Source organism: Nomascus leucogenys, chromosome 2 (genome assembly GCF_006542625.1).
Source record: "Nomascus leucogenys isolate Asia chromosome 2, Asia_NLE_v1, whole genome shotgun sequence".
Classification (NCBI taxonomy): Eukaryota; Metazoa; Chordata; class Mammalia; order Primates; family Hylobatidae; genus Nomascus; species Nomascus leucogenys.
In genome coordinates this window covers 109,870,413-109,885,640 of record NC_044382.1, presented here as the reverse complement: position 1 = coordinate 109,885,640, position 15,228 = coordinate 109,870,413, and positions in this window count along the sequence as shown.

The window sequence follows — 15,228 nt, the reverse complement described above, 5'->3', positions numbered from 1 at the left end:
CCAGGAGTTCCAAACCAGCCTGGCCAACACGGTGAAACCCCATCTCTACTGAAAATACAAAAAATTAGCTGGGCATGGTGGCTCATGTTTGTAGTCCCAGCTGCTTGGGAGACTGAGGCATGCCTTGTTTGAACCAGGGAGGCAGAGGTTTCAGTGAGCTGAGATTGCACCACTGTACTCCAGCCCGGGCAACAGAGGGAGACTCTGTCAAAAAAAAAAAAAAAAAAAAAAAGAGGCTTGACAATCCACAGAATTGGAAAAGCACATAGACAAAATGAGTGCCAGGAGCTGTTGTAGTTGGGGGAGGGGGCAAATGCATGGGATGAAGGATATTAATATATCAATGCAAATAAAGTAAGTAAAAGAGTAAGGCCAGGTGGATGATATCATGGAAGTTTAGGTATTAGAAAGTATTAAAATATTGTTCTACTGAAAATATGTGTAGATCCTTCCAGCATTTTGAGTTGTTGTGGTTGTCTGACTGGCAGGGACATCACAACACATGCACAACATGAGGTTAAATTGCTGGTGGAATGTAGTATCACTGACAATTGGCGGGCACTTATCTTTCTGAAATTGTATGAGGAGGTAGGCACCATAGAGATACAATTTTTAAAAGAACCATACTTTAAGATTTGGGAACCACTGGATATTAGTTTTTATCTTGACTTGTAGCTGCACTGAGCCCATAGAAATGCAGAAGTAGGAGGAATTTTTTTTTTTTTCTCATATGAGAAATACTATATTTTTCACAGTGGAAGAGGAAGCTTTGATGAATGCCTGACAGATTGATCTATCTAGACTAGTGTGGATCTTATGTCAGACACGGAGAGTTTATAGACCTGCTTTGAAGCACATGGTCCCTAGGAAACAAATCCTAGTTATATATAGTTACATTGATCATGACAGAGCACATTCTCTTCCTTGTTATTGAAAATAAATTCTCCAAAGGAATACTTTTGTTCAGTGCTTTGGGTTAACTGAGGTTGCATAACTGAACACCCCAAAACTTTGCGGCTTTAAATGATAATTTATTATTATCTCTCAGTACTGTGGGTTGGCCGGGCTCAGCTGGGCAATTCTGACTTGAGGCCTCTCATGCTTTTATAGTTGGATGAGAGCTAAAACAGGAATCATCTGGAGGTTCAACTAGGCTAAAAGCCAAAGATGACCTCTTCATTTCTATATTTGTCACCTCCGCAGAATTGGGTGCAACACCTGGAAGATGGTTGGGCATCTAACTCTCTTTCTACAGTTTCTCCACATGTCTGCTTCAGACTTCCTAACAGTATGGCAATCCTAGGGAAGTCAAATTTCTTAGTGCTGGATGGCTTATCCTAGAATAAGTTTTGCAAAAGCCAAAGTCACAAAAGACATAGGCAGAAGCTGTGAAACATCTTATAATTTAAGCCCTACATGTCCTATAAAGTCACTTCTGCCATGTTTTATATGAAAAACAAGTCACGTTTTGGGTAGGCCATATTCAAGGAAAAAGCAATGAGATTTTACCTCTTGATTTCAAGAACATCATTCAGTATGGTGTAGAAAGGGATCATTAGTTTTCTTTGTGAGATAAGCAATGCTAGTAGCAGCAGGCTGATATGATCAAAGTGTTTGGGTTTCCTGAGAGATTACTGGGTAATGAGTTCTCAGATTAGACAGAAGAAAATTAACAACAACAACAAAGAAATCTTAACATTATCTACATAAAACTTTCCATCCTGTTCCCACAAACTGTATAAGTAGAATATGAATAGTCTTGGGTGTCATTGGTCATATAGTAAGGGACATGCACAGGCAGTCATCAGCACAACCTTGACTCCTTGGGCCTACTTGACAGGAGCTTGGCCTGTGCAGTGATGTAATATCCTCAAGACCATGATGACTTTAGTTGGCAGGCAGGAACTAACCTTCCTGCCACTTCTATTTTTCCTTAGTTCCATTGTCTTCTTTCCTTGCTTACTTTTCTTTATTTTTCCTTATATCCTTTCTTTCTACTCTTACTTATTTTATTTTAATTCAGTGTCTGTTATGTACCAAACCCTATGCTAGGCATGGGTAAAACAATAGTTCAAAGAATCAGACGTGTTTCCTGTTTTTGTGAAGTTAACCTCTTAATGGTAAAGCAAAAACAAAACAAAACAAACAAACAAAAACCAAAAAAAATTCCTTAAATACAACATTGAATTTTATTTTATTTATTTATTTTTTTTCTTTTTGAGAGGGAGTCTCACTATGTTGCCCAGGCTGGAGTGCAGTGGCTTGATCTCGGCTGACTGCAAGCTCCACCTCCCAGGTTCACGCCATTCTCCTCCCTCAGCCTCCCGAGTAGTTGGGACTACAGGTGCCCACCACCACGCCCTGCTAATTTTTTTTTCATTTTTGTATTTTTAGTAGAGACGGGGTTTCACCGTGTTCGCCAGGATGGTCTCGATCTCCTGACCTCGTGATCTGCCCGCTTCGGCCTGCCAAAGTGCTGGGATTACAGGCATGAGCCGCTGCGCCCAGCCACAACATTGAGTTTTTCAATAAAATTAGCGTTCGGGCTCAACATGGTGGGCTAGAAATAGCTAGTGTGTTCTGCTCTCACAGAGAGAAACAAAGTGGTGAGTAAAGACTTACTCTGCAAGTGGACCACCTAAGAAAGCACATTGAGACCCATCAAGGGAGTGAGGCAACATGAAGAAAGGAGAAGAGCAAAACCGGGCAGCCACTCACCCAGGACTTTTACGGAACCAGGAGCAGCTCTCTAACATGGAGAAAGAGTGTGAAAGTGAGAGCCCTCAGAAAATTCATACTTCTCACAGGAACCTGTGCAATCCTGGGAAGAGGAGAACCCCCCGCCCCAGCCACCCCCGTCCCCCAACCCTGGACCTCTGGACTGATACAGAGAACCTGGCGTTGACAGGGAGGTAACACTCAAGTCCATGGGGATCCCCACAGGCCTTCAATCCCTGAGAAGCCCAGTGACAACTGCATAGCCCCAATAGAAGCCTCAGTCGCAATGCCAGGGAGCAGCCAAATTGCGCTACTTCTCCTTGCCAGGCCACACTTGGTGCTAGCTTTCAGAATGCAGGCCAGCCTCTGCCTGAATTATGTGGGCAGGCATGGCTAGGGACTAGGGAGGTTTATAAGGTATGTGGTTTTTATAGTTTCCTTGTTGAATGCTCAGAATCACTTGTTTTTCTCTTTTGCAGGGGTTTTAACTTCAATCTAACTCACTCAAGAAGCTAAGAAAAATGAGTTATAATTCCACAATCTGTAATTTCATAAGTTCATGGCAATAAAGAGAAAAGTAATCTCTATGGGCGGAAGTAATTGTTGAAGGATCATAGGAAGACACTGGGGTAAAAGTTAGAAGATTTTAGTTCTCGCCCAGTTCTGCCATTTAATAACATTATGATCTGGGGTCTTAGTTTATTCATCTGTAAAATGAGGTAATTATCACACCAGGTCTTTTCACTAAAACACAGTGTAACTCCCCAGCAGTCTATATGGATCTGGCGTTATACTGGAGGCTTCAAACCCAAGCTGCATCCTGTGTCTTCGCATTTTACTTACTCTAATATATATTGTGCTATTTCATTTTTTTAGAAATGAGGAAGAATATATATATAGTTTTTGGTAGTCACTGGGCTTTACATCAAGTAACTTGATAGTTTTATACCCAGAGGGTAAAATAAATCAAAGAGATGATCTACTTGGTAACTCTTGACATATTTTATGTTGTCATTTGGATGCATTTTCAGCTACCTATGCCAATACTAAGGTTGTACTCAACATCTGAGTGTATAGTTGGACTTTTTAAGTGAAAGTGAGGTTTTTGTGCCTTTTAGTATTTTGTACGTGAAAAAATAATTGATATGGGGTGGTGGTAGTTAAATGTCGCTTGTAGTGACAGAAATTGTATTTCTGCTGGTGAAAGAGAAAAATGCTTAAAGGTTGTGTAAGGGTGTACATATATGTATATATATATGCATATTTGAACAAACTGTAATTCCCACTAGCAGAAGTAACACAGACATTAATAACCCTCAGTAATATGTTTGAGTAGAATTGATTTGTTTTATGAGTATCCAAAAGCTCTGTGTTATACAATCAATCGGATCCTAAACCAAGTCTTCCATAAAGTTGGTACTGTTTAATTTGTTAGCCTATTAAGCACTGTAGACATCTACCAAAAGTGAGGAAAGGTAGCCTGTTATCATCTTTATTATGCCCCTGACAAAAAAAATTGCTGTATTTTCTTAGAATCTAGTTAGTTAGAGGGACTTTTGGAATCATCCATGGAAATAACTTATATTTTAGTCAAAGAAAAATATATTTTTCTTTATGTTGCAATACACATTTCTTTCTATACCAGTGACTCAAGTGAGGAGCTGGCCAAGAAGTCAGAAATTAAAATGAGCCATGATATTTTTCCTCTATTTCTCTCTTTAAAGCTTGCTTTGTTTGTGGAGTACACAGATAAGTTTTCCAATCAAAACTGACTATATTATCAAGACAAGAATAGGAACTAGCCAAAAAACCACCTATGAAGAGGTCAGGCACAGTGGCTTATGCTTGTAATCCCAGCACTTTGGGAGGCTGAGGCAGGCAGATCACTTGAGATCAGGAGTTCAAGATCAGCCTGGCCAACAAGGCAAAACCCCGTCTCCACTAAACATATGAAAAAGTTAGCATGCCTGTAGTCCCAACTACTCAGGAGTCTGAGGCAGGAGAATTGCTGGAACCCAGGAGGTGAAGGTTGCAGTGAGCAGAGATCATGCCACTGCACTCATGCCTGGGCAACAGAGCGAGACTTTGTTAAGAAAATGACAGAGAGAGAGAGAGGAGAGAGAAGGAAAGAAAAGAGAGAGAGAGAGAAAGAGAGAAAGAGAGAGATGTATGAGGAGTTGCTACTGGTAGACACATATAAGTACCTTTTCTTCCCATCCTAACTGATAACTTATTATATTAGTATTCCATAGTGTTGCGCTCATAGAATAGTAGAGATCACATAGTCTAAAGTCTTTATTAGGAAGTCTGCATCTTGGCTTATTTGGGGTGCTTGGACTCTTTTTCCTCTGGTCATCTGATTGATTCTATACTGTCTGATATTGTGATACAATTACCAACAGAAAACACATGGGGTGTTCAACCAAGTGTGAGTGAGGTTCTTGGGTTTGTTAAGAACCCTGCGGAAGAATGGGAGTGACAAAAGGAGTAATGCCTCAGCAACTGTACTCAGGGCCAAAGTCTTGAGGCTGGATTACAAACAACTGTTTACGCAATCTGCCTATGGCATATTCTCTAACTGTCTCTAAGACAAACGATGGGTCTAGGCAGGTGGTTTTACATACCAGACTCTTCATGTTTCCTGGGTATATGAGTTTTGGAAAGTCATAGGACTGAGACATAAAGGCATTGGGAACTCTGTCAGGGGAAGTCTGTCTCAAGAGCTTAGTGTGAGCTGTAACATAAAGACTTGGTCTTTCTAGCTGTTTTTTTGTGGATGATTCTCACAAAGAGAGACAACCTCCTCAAAGTCACATAGTTAATAACTTGGACTCATTCCCAGGTCTGTCTTACTTTAGAACCTGGGCTTTGTACCCCATCAGTGGTTGCCATCTGTGCTTTGAGATATTCCCACAGCTCCAGAGAGCTCCTGAGAGGTCTGAATAGGGTGGAAGTTAGAAACTAATCTAAACTTTTATCTGATTCACATATTTGATTTTTAGATAGAGTGGCTCTTAAAAAATTATACCATTATTTTCAATATTTTGAAAACCTCATAATATTTTTTTCTAATATTGCCACTGCCGTATTTCAAAAAAATAGAGGTAGATATGTGGATATATATGTCAGTGCAATTGAATTATCTTCTTCCCCCGACCATATACGCTCTGCTTTAAAAATATATGTGTATTTTTATGTATACATAAATGTAGAGAGACAAAGAGAAAGATGCATTCTATGTTTTTCCCTACAACCTTAACCACCTGCTTTAATTGCCTAGAAGGTAATATTTATAATACTTTGCTTTAGTATGAAGGTGACATTGTTAAATCTGGTGGCATTTTATCTTCTCATTGTCATTTTATTAACAAGCAAGATTTGGCGTTGTAGCTTTCTTTCCCTTCAGATCCACTTTAATTCTAGCTATGAACACAGAACATGCAAAACTGTTTTGCCCTTATATCATATGAAATTTGGAGGGGGGGTTATGGTTTTGAAAAACCTGGTGATAAAACAGAAATCCCAAGATTCTTTGGGAACTGCAAGTTTGGTAAAGAGTCAAAGTCCATCCTTAATGACTGCCAACAGTGTCAATAAAAGGTGATGGGCTTTTTTGTTTTGCTTTAAATTTGAGGAAAAATTGGTTGGGAAGTAAAAGATTTCATGAATATCTACAGTATTAATTACTGTGTAGTAGAGTGTCCCACAGCAGCTGAGGTAGTACTGCATTTTGCCCCTAGGTGGCAGCAGAGCACTCCGGGATTGGTGGAAGTCTGTGGTTTGCGACCAGGGAATCAGGAATTTCAATGAAAGGGTCTGAGACCACAGCCATAAGCTGTGAAAGCCAAGAGGACAGCTAAGGACTAAGGAATTGACACTACGCCCGAATCTGGCAGAAGAGTCAAGCCCCAAATCGTGACATGCACACAGGTATGGAACTGAAGGGGGTCAGAATGCAGTTTTTTAGCCGTCATGAGCAATTAAGGGAGCAGCACAGGTCTCTGAGTAGGTAGTTTAGAAAGCTTGAATGTTTCAGAGCAACTTTCTTCCTGATTTTAAGACGCTGGACCAGAAAGAAGATCTGGATTCAAGATCTACCTTCGCCACTCATTATAGTGCAACATGAGGGAACAATGGGCTTCAGTTTTCAGATTTAGAACAAAGGCAGCTCAAAGGTTTTTCAAGCTCCTGTATTTTACAATTCTCCCAGTCCTGGCTACACCTGGATGTTAAATCCTCCTGGGTCTTTAACTGCATTCACCTGATTTTGTGGATTTTGTTCGTCAGCCTCCCTTTCAGGTTTTAGGTTTTCATCTGGTTCCTTGTTTTCTGGCCCTCATCTTGCTACACCAGCCTCTGGATTGTCCTTGGTCTTTGATCTGGGTGTGCTTTGGTTTGTTATCTCTTTTCCTTTGTTCCCTGATGGAGACCTGTCTCAGGACTGGTTTAATCTTGTCCTTCTTCCACTCCCACAACGATCTTCCCAATCCAATCAAATTACCAGGGTTTAGGTATCTTAACTCTAAAGGAGGACAATGCAGAAAACAATTGCTTGTTTTTTAGTTTTAGGTACACTGAATGGCTATAGAATACAAATTATGGGAAAAAATGAAAAACAAGAACTCTGGAAAGTCTTTTTTGTTTAACATAAATAAATTATGCAAATAAGTTAAAGAAAGCATGAAGAAGCATTTGGCATGCATTGAAAACATCTGGGTTTAACTGAAAAGAGAAAACAAAACATTTCATAAAACAAATATTTGAATTCAAACAATGAATTTATTAATTTTCACATCGTAAGTTAGATTTTGTGATGCATTCTCTTTTTCCTAAGTATGGCAAAAAGCATTAAGAAATAAAAACATATATATATATACATATAATGTGAATTTACGGGGAAGCCTTGATCATACAAACAAAATCGGTCATCTCCAGAATTCTCTATGTGAAACCTGTGACAAGTTCTTTGGAATCGTTCCCACAACATCCTCTGGCTCTTGCTATGGCTTAGCGTCTTTTACTATGCTTTCAGCCTATACCCTGGTGTATCACATTCTTTTTTTGCCATTTTAACAACACGAAATTTCCATTGCAGAGTCATTTCTATCCATCAATTAGGCCTTCTGTTGACACATCTGCATTTTGTAGATGGGCCACTATGGTATCCTCAAGTAGAAATTTGTAGCCAGAAGCATCACACATCCACCTATGTGGCAGATTGCGGCGGACTTCTGCAATGATTACAGTAATGTTATTTTTGTATTGGATGATGAGTACAAAAACTGTTTTCTTGACGTAATGTGGTTTGGAGTGTTTAGCAGTTAAAGAAATACTGGCTTTAACTTCTGTGTTTCCTTACTGGTTTCCCAAAGCTCTAGGAAGCTACATTGCCCTGTGGAAAGAGATTGGACTACGAAGTTAGGAAAATCTAGGTTTGAATTTATGCTCTGCCCTTTATAATCTGAGCAAAGCTAGGCGAGCTCTTCATCACTTCTCAGCCTGTGTTTCCTCTTCTATTAAATGAAGACAATACTTTGTAGTAGGGTTTCTTAACCACTATTGACATTTTGGGCTGGATAATTCTTTATCATAAGGGCTATTCTGTAGTTTATACGGTTTTGGCAGCATCCCTAGCCTCACCCCACTGGATGCCAGTAGTTCCTCTCTAGTTATGACAAACAAACATGTTTCCAGACATTGCCAAATATACCCTCAGGGGTAAAATTTCCCCTGGTTGACAACTCCTGCCTTACGGGATGTGAGGATTAAATATGATGATATTTGTGAAGTGCTCAATATATGGAAATAACTACTTACGCTGTCTTGAATATCGTATTCACCTCTGATTTGAATTTGTATTTTGAATGCTGAGAATTAAACTACACAGAGCAGAAAGACAGGATCCAAGAGCCTGATGATCATTAGAAGGGATTTAAAGGGTCATTGAGCTGGAGTTAGGCATGAAAGCAATTTGAATAATATGTTTGGTGGCATATATTATAGTGTGACACTGAACATCTGAATCTCTAATGTCTCCATCAACCTCTCTTAATTAGGCAGACATGAGGGTAATGTATTTTTTATAAGGGGGTAAAATACTTAATTTAGGGACAAAAAGAGCCATTTGGGCATTTAACATTAGCCAGTGGTAAACCTGGCAAACGTCTAAGAGTAATAACAACAAAAAAACACCCAGAGCCATCCAGGAGACTGTCTTCCTGAGAGAAATACATTTTGCAATCCAGGATCTGTTAGTCTTTCAGCAAGATCTTAAAAATGTCTCTCAAGAGAAGATTTCAGTTTTCAATTGTCTCTTCTGTGTTGTTGTTTTATTGTGTAATATGTAATATTTCATCATGATTTACAATGTAGTACGTGAATTATTAGTTGAGAGATCCAGAAACCTGTACCCATATTCTCCTATGCAACTATAAATATTGCCTTGGAAATCTTTGTGGCAATACACTATATACGCTGGGTATTGCTCGATGTAGTGTGGACAGTTCTATAAATTAGCTTGAAAGGAAGAGGGTAGTAAATGTGAGTCATGGTACTGCATGCTGCTATAAACAAACTGAGGTGGGCCCAGTGACATTTTGAAGTCATTCAGAAGTGTTTTGTGAGGTCACCTGTCCTATTAGATGCATATTCTTATTAATAGTTTTTTTTTTTTTTTTTTTTGAGAGGCGACAAAGAGGAGCTAGGAAAGGAGTAGAGGCAGGTGGGAGGAAGTGTCAGGACTTGCAATTAAATTTATTAACTCAATTACCTAGGATACCAATAAAAGCTGTAATCATGAGGCCATCTAAAAGGCATTAGCTGTTTTACTGCTGATGGGGCCCTTGCCAACAGGAAATAGAACCAGATGCTCTTGGTGGGTGCCGGCAGCTGTTTGGTAGCACAGAACCAAATAGGTTGGACTGTGATAGGGCATATGGACTAGTGACAAAAAACATTTTGTATTCATAGAGTATCTCCATTCAAAAAATACTGATACATAGTTTGCAAAAATGAGCGCATGAATCCTTACAGGGCCTCCCCTGGGGAAATAGCCATAAAGGTAGGATGATGATTTTTATGGATGAAAAGAACTATAAGCGGGAGCACATTGGGGTGTGCCTTCCCAGGCCATCTGTGATGGAACGAGCTGTAAAATCATAGCTGAGATATGCCCCAGGTTTTCCTTTTTCTTCCCAGCTCTCTAGGTGGGTATACTCTAGAAGTTTTAGTGCCCACTTTAAATCTGTCAACCTAACTAGCCAGTGAGCTGCTTGAGAGGGGACATCTATTCTACATTCTGAGATCTGGAATCACTTATTTTATGAACAATTATAAGCTGGCCCTTGGAATGCTAAGATATAAAGCATGGCATCTAAATATTTAGATCCTTTATTCATTTACTGTATATTTATTTAAATATGCTAAGTACTAAACATTGGGTTGGAGAAATGAAGTCACTGAAAACACAAAGTTTTTTTGCACAGAGCCCTCAGGACAGCCTACAACAAGGGACATTAATAATATATCGAGGCAATTATGGTGGATACATATAGTCTGGTACATTCATGGATGGTTAGGAGAGACTTTGTGGCAGTGATGAGAAAGGCATGTCAAAGCTAGATGAGAAGGAAGAACAAGAAATATCGAGGTAAAGGGTGGAGAGAATAGACAATGCCATGTAGATGGCTGAGCAGCAAAAGCCTAGTGGCAAAAAAAAAACATATTCTGTTCCAAGAATAATAAATGAAGAAGTTAGAAGATAGGAAAGGAAGAGAAGGAAGGAAGGAAGGAGAATGGTGGAAGGTGAGCTGGAGAATTATTCATAGGACTAAATTATTACAGGCACATGAAGAATTTAGATGGTGAGATCAGTTGGGGAGGACACCCAAAGGTTATTCTGCTGGCATTCTGGAAATGCATAAAATTGGAGACAAGAAGACTAACAAGTGGTGGCTGTAGTAATCCAAAAATGAGGTCATGAAAATCTGGTAGTGTGCAAGAAATAATGGAAGGTTTCAAGAAATGCATAACAAATGGAATCTTCAAGACTTAGTGATTGTTGGATGAGATCTATTTCTGACTCTCCCTTACTCTGAGGTGTAGCCATCAGGTCCTAATTCAAGGTGACTTGAGTGTTCCAAGGCCCTGCATCTTGAACTACAATATTTCCCTCTAGATCACTGCAGCTGGCATATGCAGAGTCCAGATTCTGTCACACTTACAAATTCAGGAAAGGCATTTGCTTTCCATTTCTTGGAGATAGAAAGCTCTCTTTTGATAATTACCAGTTAAAATAGCCTTGCAGAATGTTCAAAAGCTTAATAGACTCTAACACGAATTTACAGACCTAAAGAATTTCCACATGGTTTTCCTACATTGCAGTGATACCTCTGATGGGGCAATGGAGAAGACAAATAATGACTGATTTTTTTTGCCTCTATTTTCTATAAGGCAAGCACTTCTACAAATGGTATATGGAAGTGCCCATCTTGTTATCCTCCTCTCAAAAGTACTGAGTACTACGTTAGGATTAAAATTAAATAAAATTTTTCAGTTCAGAAGATAGAGTGATTGATTTACTTGTCATTATTTTGTTAATGAATTGGTGATGAGTTGAAGTCAGATATTTTGAGTATCATCATACATCATATTGGGTTTGTTTTTGTTTGTTTGTTTGTTTTTGTTTTTTTTTTTAGGCAGAGTCTCACCCAGGCTGGAGTGCAATGGTGTGATCTCGGTTCACTGCAACCTCCTCCACCTCCTGGGTTCAAGCGATTCTCCTGCCTCAGCCTCCCGAGTAGCTGGGATTACAGGCACCCACCACCATGCCCGGCTAATTATTGTATTTTTAGTAGAGATGGGGTTTTGCCGTGTTGGCCAGGCTAGTTTCAAACTCCTGACTTCAGGTGATCCACCCACCTCGGCCTCCCAAAGTGGTGAGACTACACGGGTGAGCCACTGCGCCCAGCCCATATTGGTATTTTCTCCAGTCATTATGTTTGTTCTTTTATTTATGATGATTTCTACTTTTAAATTTTAATTTAAAAGTTTTACGGTGGCATACCTTAAGGTGAACTTTACTGAATCATGCTCTTATAAAATTCCCTCCTAATAGAATATGACAAAGGTGGTGGAAGTATATTGCATTATATAATACTTACCCTTAGCAAATTGGAGTGAGAGCTTCCCTGTCGCTTTGAAGCAAGCTGCCATGTTGTAAGAGAGCCTCTTAGAGGAACACTTGGGAAGGAATTGCTACTGGCATATGGGAGCTGTGAGTAAACTCTGGCTAATACCCAGCAAGAAAATGAGAACTTATGTCCTACAATCAACTGGAACTGAATTCAGGTAGCAACTGTGTGGCCTGGGAAGAGCACCATGAGCTCCAGAATACAGCCAATATGACAACTCGATTGCAGCCTTGTGAGACTCTGAACTGAGGAGCTGCTTTATGCCTGGACTCCTAACCAGTGAAAACTGAGATAATAAATGGAAGTTGTATTAAGCTGCTGGTGGTGATTTGTTACACAGCAATAGATAACTAATACAGTTTTCATCTGATCAGATTTATTTTTGTGTGACTTTTCCACTGTTTAAATTCCATAGAAATGCTCTGCCCACATCAAGATCATTAAATAGTCTTCTAATAATGACGTGTGTTCAAGTTCAGATTGAATGCTGGACATTCACTAGGAAATAGGTTTAATAGGCTCTATGTTTCCAATTCATTCATTCATTCATTTATTCTTTGAGTTATTCGTTAAAAAAATTGACCTCAACATCAACTGTATGCAAAGCACATGATGAATAAGCCACAGTTCTTGTTTTTGAGAGGTTGTAGTCTGGTGCAGATAGAGTCTGAACATAGACAAATATTTTCTCTATAATAGGTGGAAAACTACAAAAGAGGCATGTGCAAAAGGTGATAAGAATATGTGGAGAGAAATTTAATTTTTTTAAAGGATGATATAAAAAGTCTTCAAAGAAGAGATAATCCTGGCCTGCATCTTCTGCAGATGAGATTATCAGGCAGAAAAGAAGACAGGAAGATATTTCAGAAGGAGAAAAAAAGATTTGCAGATAGATCAAAACATTTGAAATAGGTTTCAGGCTCAATGAAGGTCGATCCATTTCTGGCTCTATCACTTTCGTCCTAGCACTTAGCATTTTTCTTTGCCTAAGTGAGCTTTTAATATGCTCTGGATACATGAAAGAATGAATGCAAGCAATTGTGTAGGAAATAATGAGAAGTAGTTCAGGAACAGAAACGTTTTTGCTGTGGCTGGAGCACAAAGTGGGCTGGTAATGAGATGTGAGAGGGAACGGGAATGGGAGGTAAAGGGCCTCGTTTATGTAGAACCCTCACACCTGACACCCATTCAGGTCTGAATGAAATGACTGACCACTTTTATCTGATAACAGAGTGAAGTTTTGTTATTTTACACAAGAGCTTTTTAGCGTGATAATGGTTAAAAACCTAAAACTCCTGATTTCTTTGGCTTTTTAAACTTTTGATTTCAATCTATTAATTGTTTTTTTTCTGATGATAATCCAAACATATGATTAAGATGGTAGAGTTTTGAAAGCACTGGCAGGGATACATTAATGTATCTATGCTGTAGAAAAGAATGTGAAATTACTGTCCAAGCAACAAGGTTGTTTGTTACCTTGATTCCTGCACCGTGAAGCAGATTTTGTCCTTTCCAGGTCCTGTTGGTTTTCTCCATGCCAGCAAGCCTAATGACTGTCTCTGTGTAAAACACTGACGATTTTCATGACCTCTCTTACCTCAGAGTCTTAGTGTGATGTAACTTGTTGGTATATACTGCAAATGATGCCTATACAATTTGGAGGCTGATTTCTGAAGTCATTAAAGTGCACCTTGTGATATTATTTCTGATATTATTTCTCAAGAATAACTACCATAATGTATCATCTTCTCAACTCCCATAATCTGGAGTTGAGAAGCGTTTTGAGTTTAACACATTATGAAGAGAGAATTAAAAGGAGTTGGTGATAATATAATTTTCCCTTTCTATGCTGCTTTGGGAATTTAGTTGACGAAACATTTCCTATGTAGGGAAAATGCATTACTGAATAAAATTTCCAGGGATGCTTTCTGACCAGAACTACTCATAATGAGATAAGATTGCCTGGCTTACATTGAAAAGAAAATAATATATCAGATAGAAACATAGATGAATACACACACACCATAAATATAGCAGCTTTTAAAGAGATTTTGCTGAACTGGTATCATTTAAATAATCCAGTGATCATTTTTGCAGTCTTTCAGCACCCCAAGAAGCACTCCTGGGTCTTCAGCATTTGATGATAATAAAAATATATTTGCATACCTGTGCTCATTATTGGAGGCATTCTACCATTGGGAAATGGTAGAAATTTTTTTTTGAAAATTTTTATGAAATTTCCATAAAAATGCAATGATTCTGGAGCTGGCATGGACATATGTATGAGACAACAAGTTACAATCAATGCCTTCTTGGATGTAGCTGTGATGGTAGTCTCCTATTAATTCTAACAGGAGGCTGTATTAACTCCTCATTAATAATTTTTCTTTCAATGAAATGACTTTTGAAATATAAAAGGTCAGAAATGTATTTGTTTTTCCATATCATGTTTGGTAAATACCCCAGTTTTGAGTGTCTTTAACTCAGCATTTTGGCGATGGATTTGCACTGGTGCTTTGTCTTCTTGTTGTTCTCTGATCCTACTATGAGGGTGTTTTCTCTTACTTGAGGAATTTATAAATGTATAATTGTTAACTGTATGATTTAAAGCCCCTGTTTCAATAACTTGCAAGTTTGTTCAGATGAGATTTTCTGGAAGTCAAGAAGGTCTGTGTGCAACGACATGAAAGACTTATTACGTGAATACAGATATGGCAACAGGGAATTATCTGGCTGTTTGCAAATAAGACTAAGTTCTGTGTATGCTTCATAAAAATCACCAACATAAGTTCCAAATCCACATATTCATAAATCCCCATAGGATAGAAGCACAAAATGTGAAAATAAGGGTGATTGGCTTGAGTTGCTTATGCTTTTGGTTCCTTGCCATAAATTTGTACGTGTTGTTTGTGTGCATTAACTAGGGAATAAGGCAGCAAGTTCCCAAGCGTCAAGAAAAAAATATAGAAAATTTTAAAAATGATATATATTAAATTAAAATAATTAAAATTTAATTAATAATATTAAACTTAAATGTAATAATACCATCCATATATCCTCCTAAAGAATGTTAAAATACCTCTAATATGTTATATTAGCCATGGTTTACCTCACTGCAGCTGCCACAGTTTCGAGTATGACAAATCTACTATTCTAATTAGACGAACTTCTGGAATATGTCATAATAACATACAAAGCAAGAAATAACAACTTCTATTTAATCTGGATGAAGATAAATTCTGAGAAAAGGAATTGACACAAGAGCTCATGGAGGAGAATATTTATTATTACACAAAATAATTACCTGTGAATTCTCTAC